The sequence below is a fragment of the Zonotrichia leucophrys genome, chromosome 1 (assembly GCF_028769735.1).
Source record: "Zonotrichia leucophrys gambelii isolate GWCS_2022_RI chromosome 1, RI_Zleu_2.0, whole genome shotgun sequence".
Taxonomy (NCBI): Eukaryota; Metazoa; Chordata; class Aves; order Passeriformes; family Passerellidae; genus Zonotrichia; species Zonotrichia leucophrys.
This window is the reverse complement of record NC_088169.1, coordinates 35,845,998-35,856,139: the sequence shown is the minus strand read 5'-3', so window position 1 is coordinate 35,856,139 and position 10,142 is coordinate 35,845,998.

The window sequence follows — 10,142 nt, the reverse complement described above, 5'->3', positions numbered from 1 at the left end:
TTTTATATGATGTACAATCACACACCCTGCCAACATACAGAGTATATTCATTATGTGACCTTTCTATACCTGACTGTTTCTCAAATTGCTCAGCATTTGTCAATTTAAGACTCATTTCAGAGGTCCCACAATTTTGCCAAGCTTATAGTGCTGGATCTGACAGTTTCTGTATCTCTGGTTTGTGTCTTAGTTTGAATTATCTTGGGTTGTCTTTAGCCCTCAAAGATCTACTCTTCTAAAGATGAGGTTAGGAAAAATGCATTCTTTGGAATTTATTTTAAAATTTTGGCTACCTTTTCTTTGGAAAGGACTAGAGACTTTGCTTTGAAAGAAGAAATGTGTATAATGTGGTTTTTCTTTGTTTTCAAAAGAGTTTTCTTTCTTCCTTCCTCCCTTTCTTCTGGACCCTCACAGGGTATATGCTTTTGAACAATATTTTATGCTCTCTCATGTTAAGCATATTCTATCTCTATGGAGCTTTCAAAAAGAAGAGGAAAATGTTCCCAGCAGTTTTGTGTCTGGATTTAGTACTGTCTGGATCAGTAAGGTCTAAGTTTGTTTTTCAAGGTCAGTCCAAACAGGAATGAGAAGGAGGCTCATGCAAATACAGGGAAGAGGGAAGCTAAATATTTGATGTAAAAAGACTCTCATGGAGTTTGCAGGTTACATAGATCCCAGCAGTGATGGGGGAAACAAAATAGAATTGGAGCTGGATGGCAGGAACAGGAGAGATCTTAGATAGGATTTAATTTATTGATTATTCACAAGCTCTCTTATTCACAGCTCACAACTCATAACTCATGCATCTATGAGCAAAACATAGGGAAGAGCTCTGGCTCTTCCTCCTCTGCCATGGCACAGGTGCCACACTGTGAGGCGTGAAAGCCTCAGCAATCCAGCTGCTGCTGCAGCCACTTCAAAAACTGTTTGGGTAAGCTGCACCTGCCAGCTTGGACATTTGGTCTGCACCATCTCCAGGAGTCAGCAGGCTTTGCCAGACAGCAACAGGCAGAGATGATGGCTGCAGCAGGCAGCAGGCTGCAGGTGGCAATGGCTGTATAAGGACCTTTAGTCCTTTCTGGCCACTGTGTCCAGCACAAGTGTTGCCTTTGCTTTGGCTGAACAGCAATGACCCCAGCACACACCAGGGAATAACTCAGAGCATGATGTTAGCCAAAATCTGAGCAAGAAGTTAGTGAAGAGCCACACCATGGGGAGTGCAGGTTGTTCACAGATTTCCAGCACTTTTTTGGATAAATCCCTGAGCAACATCATCTGAATTCATTGTTGATCCTTCTTTGAGCAGGATGAAGTCCGGGCCTCCTAAATGATCCCTTTGCCCTGCCTGATTCTCTGATAAGAAAGCAGGAGATATGAGAAGCAGAGAAAGGATTGAGTGATGGGTCAGAAAAAGTCCTGCTGGGGAAGGAAGGGTGTTCATTTCCTGAGTGCTAATGAAACACAGGGTCCTCAGTGTGTGCTTCAACAGGATCAGCAAACATTTATGTGCTGAGCAGGGCAGGTTCCAGTTCAGCACAGCAAGCTGCTAGTAGTCATCAGGTACTGCATGACCTCAAACCTAAGAGTGTAAATTGAATCAAACCATGTGGCCAAGTAATAATCTTCATTCACTCTCTTGCAAGTTTGCTTTGACTTTTTTTCCTGCCTCCCTCCCCAGTTCACTAAGTGGATGGAAGGAAGATACTTCATCCTGTGGAAAATAGGATATTGATGGAAAGTGTTTTAAGCTGAAGGCCAGAAATATATCTCAGAAATGTTGAAAGGAAGTGGTAAATGAGGTAGAACATGCAAGAAGAGACATTACAGTGTCCTGTTTAAATCAGAATTGCATTCTCTTTCTGTCAGTGAGAGCTGGCTGAAAAGTCATATTTACTTTCCACAGACGCTGATTTTTTTTTTCTTCTTTTAAGACTAGAATTGTTTCAGTTTTGACTTAAAACCACTTCTACTAAAACATTTCGGCCAATCTACAGATCCTATCTCTAATCCTGATGAATGTCTGTCATTCCAATGGCTGTGGGAAGTCCTGTATCACAACATGGATGTGAAATCCCCTGACTGTTTTTAGGCTACTTGCTTCTCAAATCTGCTCAGCCTAGGGAGGAGTCTTGATGAGCTCCTTTTAATCTAGAGACTTCCACTTTCAATTTCCCTGGCTCAGAAGCCAACAGCCCTTTTGGAAGTCTAAGCTCAGTTCCCCCTGGGCATAATTTTCAGTTTCATAACAGTTTGTTCAGTCCGAAATATTTTAAGGAGAACATGCTGGACTCTACAAACTGTGGTTTTGACAAAGCTCTGTTTGGTCTGAAAATTTCCAGACTGCCCTAGCCTTTGCTGTAGAGTTCCTTAAACAAGATTTTTCACAGGTGGTCACTGAGTGAATGTTCCTCATTCTCTGTCTGTCTGACTGATGCCCTTGTGGTCTCATTTGCAGAAGTGTTGAAACAGACAGCTGCGATTGAAATAAGCAGGAGCATGCTTTGAATACATGGAGGGCTGTGTATTTCTCTAGAATCCTCCTGTGGAAATACTACAGCAACAAATATTATGAAAAAGCCCCAGGGGAAATAAATTCTGATCTGGAAACAAACATAGTTAGAAGTGTGCAGTCAGCCAAGAGGCATGTTTTGGGAAAAGTGTGAGGAAAAGTTCTTAAATTATTGCTTGGGTACTGGACATTGTGTGCTTTAAACGTGATGGGGATCTCAATGGAAAGGGCGATGTGAGAGCATTGCAAGTAAATTCTGCTACTACAAAAACTTTGTCCCATCTTCACTATGAGCATTTAACTTTGCATTGCAACATTTGGTGGAAGTTGGAGACAGAATATCCAGGGGTCTGTTTCTATTTACTCCACTAAAAAGGGAAGCTCCACTCCCCACAAACCTAATAGAAACTACTTCATGTAGCTGCGGAAGAGTTAGTGACAGTTCTACCTGTGCTGAGAAAGTGTTTGCCTTGACATTAAGGGAACTTGGAAACAGCCACTTCACAATTCCTGGCACCACTGGAGAGCAGACATTTTTTAAAGGGAGAAGAGTAAGGGGGAAAGATTTTCCAGAGGACAGCACATAAGCACTGTTTGGTGGCAAACTGCTGTCTCAGGAGTTCTTACTTAGCTTTGTCTTCGGATCAGGAAAGTCAAGAAGATGGAGGGATTTGGAAAGCTAAATGAGTCTGTTTTGCAATAGACACTGTTGATTTTTTCTTTCATTCAAAGAGTAGATTTTCCATCTCCCCATCAGCCCAAGAAGGGGACAATAAGAGCAAAGTGAGTGGATGGGGTGAAGTGCACGTCTGATGAGATGGTAAGTGGGAGAGGTAACAGAGATGTAGTTGTGTGGAAGGAGTGAGTGAAGATGAGACAACAGCACGAAAACTGTCATGCTGCTGCTGCTGCTGCGGCTGCCACCTTCCCCCAGTGACTCCATTGCTCCATGCAAACTTTCAGTCCTGTGTTAGTCTGGCAATTAATCACAAGTGATAATTTTTTTGAGAGGAAGTTCATGGTGGGTCACACTTACGTCTCTATCCAATTATCAGTTGCAAATACCAACCAAATTTACCAGTGCTCAACCTGCAAAATAATACTGGTGATGCTCTGTTGGGCTGCTATGCTGGAAGTGAGTCAGGGCTGATGCAAACAAGCAGAGCAGGCTGATGAGAAATGAGGTTGAGTCTGACAATCTTTGTCTTTAAAAGGATGATGGTACACTTCCCTGCCTCTTAGGCTGCCAGAAATACACCTTCCACCCTCAGTGTGTGCAATGAGCAGTGGGAGAAGGAGAAGCATGCAATCTGCTACATTTTCCATCATGTATTTTATTTCTTTCTTTACTTGCTCTTTCCAAAATCCCTTTGTCCATCTTTATTTATCTCTGTACTCTCTTGCATTCATCACTACTATACTTAGATACTTAGAACATGCCAAAAAAAAAAAAAAAAAAAGTGTATGAGGGGAAGCAGGTAATTTCACTGTCTCCATCGCTGGTTTTTGCTGGATAACCTCGCCCAGCCATCACCATCAGCACAGGAGGGAGCTGGGGTGATGTGCAGGCGGTCGGCGCGGCAGCTCCGTCCCCACTGGCGGGCAGCAGCGCCGCAGCCGCCACAGCACTTCCCATCCCGGCACAGAACAAACTGCACAGGAAAACTCCTCTGCCTTTTAAACACGGTGTGTCACTGCTGACACTGCAACTGGGAAACGAGAAAAGCAGAAAGGAAAAGAGAAAAAGAAACAAAAAAGCTTCTGGAGCACCAGTGCCAGTGAAGTAAGCTTTTCTGCCAGATTCTATGATTAGTTATGAGTTAGTTCTATGAATAATCATAGAATATGCTGAGTTTGAAGGGACTTACAAGGATCATCAAAATCCAGCTCCTGATCCTGCTCAGGACAGCCCCAAGAATTACACCAACACACAAAAATATTTTAAGAATTTTGGTCACTCTTCTAATTGGATTAGGCCCACCTTGTTATTAATTCTCTCTTCCTTCTATTGACATACCTGAATCTACACACTCTCAATGTATATGTAAGATCAGCCTGGTATGAGAAATTATAATTTATTCATCCACAATTTCCCACCATGAATGGATCCTTCTCCAACCACTGAGCAGCCAAATGCTTTGTTTTGTTTTTTCTTGCTAACCAGGTCAAAAAACAAGGGTGGAAAGAAGAATATTTTGCTCTGTAATTTAGAAGGCAATGCTTTGAGAAATTTTCTATAAATCTATTCCCTCACCTTGATTTAACATCATAGAGGCAAGAAGAAAAAGGAGTCCTTGTATTGCCATAAGTATCCTACCTCTTTGGAGGCATTACTTGAGTGCCTGTAGCTATCTTCACATTTTCATTAGTTTCCAATACACCTTTCATTTTAGCTGAAAACCTCTTTTCTGTTAAATTGGGAATAATGTAAATCCCATCCCTTTTGATCCTACTCTCTAATTCACAACTTTAGAGCTTATATGTTGTTTTAGTCTGCTCAAATACTTGCTTCTTTGGAGATGGTGATTGCTTATATATATTCATTAGTTCTCTTCATAAAGGAATTGCATTAAAACTGGTCCCTTGGGATACACAAACTCCTGGTCTGTGCAGAAGAGCCAGGTAGAATGGCAACATTACACACCATTGTGGCTAAACAGTGCCTCTTTGCTCAATTTTCTTACCATAATGGTTCTGAATATAGGAGATCACACTGACTCTCTTTAAACACTCAGGAAAAGGTGCTTCTGACTTCATGAAGACATCAGCATCTGCCATGAGGAGGCCTCCATGTTTTGAGGTAATTCTCTGATACCTGACCTTAGCCCATGGGGAGAAACAGGCACTTCTGTGTCAGTTTGGCTTTTACTTATGTAAATGATTCATGGCTGAGGTGAATCATACTGAAAATTACCTTTTTTTTCCTCACTGCGACTAAAAGACACTCAAGTTAACACCTCACACAATGTAGCTATCCAAATTGAGAATAAGCAGATAATAGCATATAAAAACAAATGAAAGAGGATAGTCTTCACGGCATGATTTATAACTTGGCATTTAAGGGGATAAACAGATCAAGAACAGCCTGGCTGAAATGGACTTGGGGGTGGTGGTGGGTGAGAGGCTGGACTTGACCCATCACTGTGGGATGGAGCCAGTCCACATGTGGGGCCCTCAGTTCCCCTCAGAAGGGAGTCAGTGCTTATCTCAAGCTGACACCTCTTTGACATTCACAGCCTAGTCACCCCTGCTGATGAAAGCCCAGAGCATGACACAGTTTCATTCCAAAACCTGGCCCACAAGAGGAGGAAGTGGTGTCCTGACCTGATTTCAGATAATAGCTGGTGGTTAGTGCACTTGCTGAAGAAGTAGGGCACTATCGCGAGCCTGGAAGGGGAATCAAATGTGAGCCTCAGGTCTCCTCTCTCATCACTCCTGCTCTGCAGAGCAAGCCCAAGACAGTCCCTCACAGCTGAAGGAAAGATTTAGCTGTGCATATAAGGACAGAGGTTGCAATGGTGAAACTTGGCCTTCTTTGAATTCCAAAAGCAATGATACAGCTAAGTGTCAAAATCCTGTCTGAGAGTTCTCAAACTCATGGTAATGGCAATGAGAAAGCTGAATGTTTACTGCTGACTGCTGTGAGCCTCACTCTGCTCTGCCTACCTGCGTCTGTCCTAGCCCTTTGCTGTGGTGATTCTGAGCCTCTCTCAGCAGCAGATGGTGAGGGGTTAAGATACTTTTGTTATGAGTTGTTTTATCTTTAAATATTATAATAAAAACTTTTCCTACAATTTATTCATTCAACCAAAGTAAAATAAAAAAAAAATTTATTTCAAGGAAATTCAGATCTCTCAATCAGATACCAGTGGCTAAGTGAAGGAAATTAAGAGAGAATGTTTACACTATGTAGATGAGAAACAACTCATATCTGGTAGTAGGGACTTTTTTTATCCTTGGGAATCATGATTTCTTAAGTAGGTTGCATTTGTCATGGGCTTTGTTTCTCCCAAAACTGATCTTCTTGTCCTTAGATAGTAAAACATCAGAGGAAGAAAGTTTCCCAGCAAAAACATTGTCTCACGTAGATTCCAGAAACCCTTTTCACTGTAACTATGTTCATTATTTTGTTTATATTGGACCCACACATTCTCACTCAGACAGAGAATCACATGATTGTTTAGGCTGGAGATCTTTTCCATCTGAGTCTAACCATTAACCCAGCCTGCCAAGTCCACCACTAATCCATGTCCCCAAGTGCCACATCTACATGTCTTTTAAATACCTCCAGGTGTGGTGACCCAACCATTTCCCTGGGCAGCCGGCTCCAACGCTTGACAACTCTTGCAAAGAAGAATTTTTTCCTAATATTTAATTTAAAACTTTCCTGGTGCAACTTGAAGCATTTTCAACATTTTCTCTGATTATTTAGCTTGCTACCTGGGAGAAGACCAAGTCCTTGCTACAGCCTCCAGGTTGTAGAGAGTAATGAGGTCTTCCCTGAGCCTCCTTTTCTTCAGACTAGATAAACACCCTGAGCTCCTCAGCTGCTCCTCATCGGGCTTTGCTCCAGATCCACCACCAGCGTTGTTGCCCTCCTCTGGTCATGGTCCAACACCTCAGTGTCCTTCTTGTCATGAGGGGCCCAAAACTGAACACAGGACTCGAGGTGAGGCCTCATCAGTGCTGCAGAAAAAGACAGTGAGGGTTCTCAGAGTACTCACACGGGGCTTCCTTGATCTCATGTATGCTCACATGTTTGTGTCACTGCCTTCTTATGCCTTGAAGTTGGATGTTTTGAGAAATACACACCAAGAATGTAATAAAGAATATATCTTCCTCCAAACGTTCACTTTCTAGTCTTCTGGAATTTTAGGTTTTGCTTTTTTCCATTACAGTTCAAAATATAACTAAATACTTCACTTCTAACAGCTTCAATCCCAAGAAAATAAGAAGTATCCAGGCTTTAAAAATTAAATTAAAGGTATCTCCATTGTTCAAATAGTAGGATTGTTTAATTCATATTAGATGGTTTTAAATGTTGTAATAAAAATAGCTTTCATAAATTTTTTGTGTGGTAGTATTCATTCGTTTGATCTCTTACTAAAATGACTAACAGTATAGTTTGGTATCACTTTAACCAATTCCAATCTAGCTTGAATATAGAGCCATACAAATTCTCTCCGCACAGGCATTAAAGATAGACTGGAACCTTCAAATGATGTTTCATCTAATCCCAGAATGGCATTGTGGGACAGCTGGGCTGCCCTCAATGTGACTGTCTTTCACCATTGATCATGGAGTCTGGAGGACAGGCTTGGATGTGAACAGTTAATTTTTTGTAGTGAAACCCAGGTGATCTGAACCCATTCTGTGGTGCAGGAGGAAACAGCTCTGGATTACGTCTCCTATTGGAAACCATGTGGACAATTAATTGCCATACAGTCTTCTAAGTATATTAGTTGCATTACTCGCTAGCTATGAGATAAGTCAGCCCTTGGACAGGAGTTGGGGTATCTGAATTACTGCTTTACCCCAGACCAGGAGAGCACTTTTGAAGCATCTGTCCCACTCACCCCCATCTCCTGCAGTTTGGCCCATGTGTCAGGGCAGTCCTGGAATACGAGCCAGGCTCTTCCCAATGTTACAAACCCATATTGCATGCTCCAGGACGACAGGTAATGCTCTGCAATTGCTCCTGAGCACCCAGGCCTTGAAGACCTAGTGTAAATCAGAGTTCCAAGAAACAACATCACATCATCGTTGTGCAATGGCTTTTAGAAAGGCGAGCGTGGATCCGCAGTGCTCTGAAACAAACAGAAGGCAGTAGTCGCTAGAGGGAGCCCCTAAATCATCATATCCTACACCAAACCCCACTTCAGCTCCAGGATGTTGAAGCACTTTAATAGTGTCACACAGTGTTAGTGCCTCCAGTACTCAGTAAAGAAAACAAGGGAAAAAGACAGGAGTATTCAAGCCTTCTGCAAAATTCGACATTCATTCCACCTTCTGAAAAAACACAGGCTTTTTAAAGATCTCCCTACAGAAAACCAGCTATTGCAAATTCAGTGCATTGGTTGGAATTAGCTTTGCCTAGACCTTGTAAAAATGTCATCTTCAAGTAGCACCAGTGAGAGTGCATTCACCTTTTCCTCCTTCAAAGATCAAACACCAAAATGGGCACAAGTGGTCACTCTGAAAATCTTTAGACCACAAGCACAGCCCATCTTCCTTTAACTTCATAACACCATAGGTGTGCCCAGTGGCAGTTCCCAGCACCAGACTTCAACAAGCACTGCTTAGAGCAGAAAACTGGTCTGGCTCTCTCTGTGCTTGAAGAGGGCTGTGTAAAAGACAGCAAAGGCATGTTCCTGTTGTGTAACTGCAGGCATCCATTCAATTTTCTGCTGTATTCTAAATTTAGTAAATAACATAGCAGTTAAGGTTTGTGGTTCTCTGTTATGAACTCTATAGAATTTGAAAGAAGTCCTGGAAAAAACACACAGCAAGGATATGAGAGCTGTGAAGATGGCCCCAGCTGCAAAAAGAAGCTCTCTCAGTCAGCAGGGATTGATTGTAACCTGGGCTGAAAAACCCAGAACAGCTCAGAAGGTGTTTCTTTTTAGAAAACACGCAGCAGTAGAGGGCATCAGACAACAAGAAATCCTGTAGATCTTAATGTATCCTTGAAGTGCTAAAGGCACAAAGAGGGGAATGGGAACTAGAGAGGTACAGATTGGAATTCTGTAAGGCAGGTGAGGATCAGAAAGCAGACACTGAGAGAAGTCAAACCAGACACATCACTACTTCTGTGCATGTTGGCTGTAACCACTCCAGCATGTTAACGCTGTGGTGGGAGGGAACAGGGAAGGGATCACCTTTGGTGCTCTAACTTGCCTCAGAGGTGCTCCCCTAGCAATCCAGCCTGAGCAATGCAATTTATACACCAACTCTCCACAACATCTCCCTTCTCACACAAAAATGCAAGAAACTGTTAGAAAAGCAGGATTGCTCTTGGGTAATGCCTCATGCTGTCCCAAAACACTCAGTACAAGAGGACTCACATAAGAAAAACCAAGAAAGTAAGCACTAGCCAGCATGTAACCTTTATTTGTCCCTTTGAGCGATGGCTAGGAAACAGGCAGCACTCACAAGTGAAGCTGAATGACTCATTTTCTGAAAAAGAAATTTCAAGCCTCTTAACAACATTTCCTCCCCACCCTAGAACTATTTGTCCCAGCATGTGCAGAGACAACCACCTCACTGCAACATGCACTCAGGGTGGCCATAAAGTGAAGAAATTAGCTCAATTTCTATTTCTACAACAAAGAAGTGCTGCTCCATAAGTACAGCGATTTTCTCTTTTCCTTGGTGGAAGTAAGGAAGTGTTTATTGGGAACTATTATTTATAGTACCTTTCACAGGAATGTCTCAGATTTGAAGGAGATCATTCTCATCCCTTGAGAGACTGGTGGTTAGGCAGAAAGGATTTTAGCTGCCTCTGTGGCATTCCCAGCCGGATCCTCACGCCCTGTGTGAATGTCAGAGTTGTACAAACAGCAGGGGGAAGTGCAGCTTGAAGGCTCCATGAGAAGCCAGAGCATGCAGCTGCTTGGAAGTTCTGGCACAATGT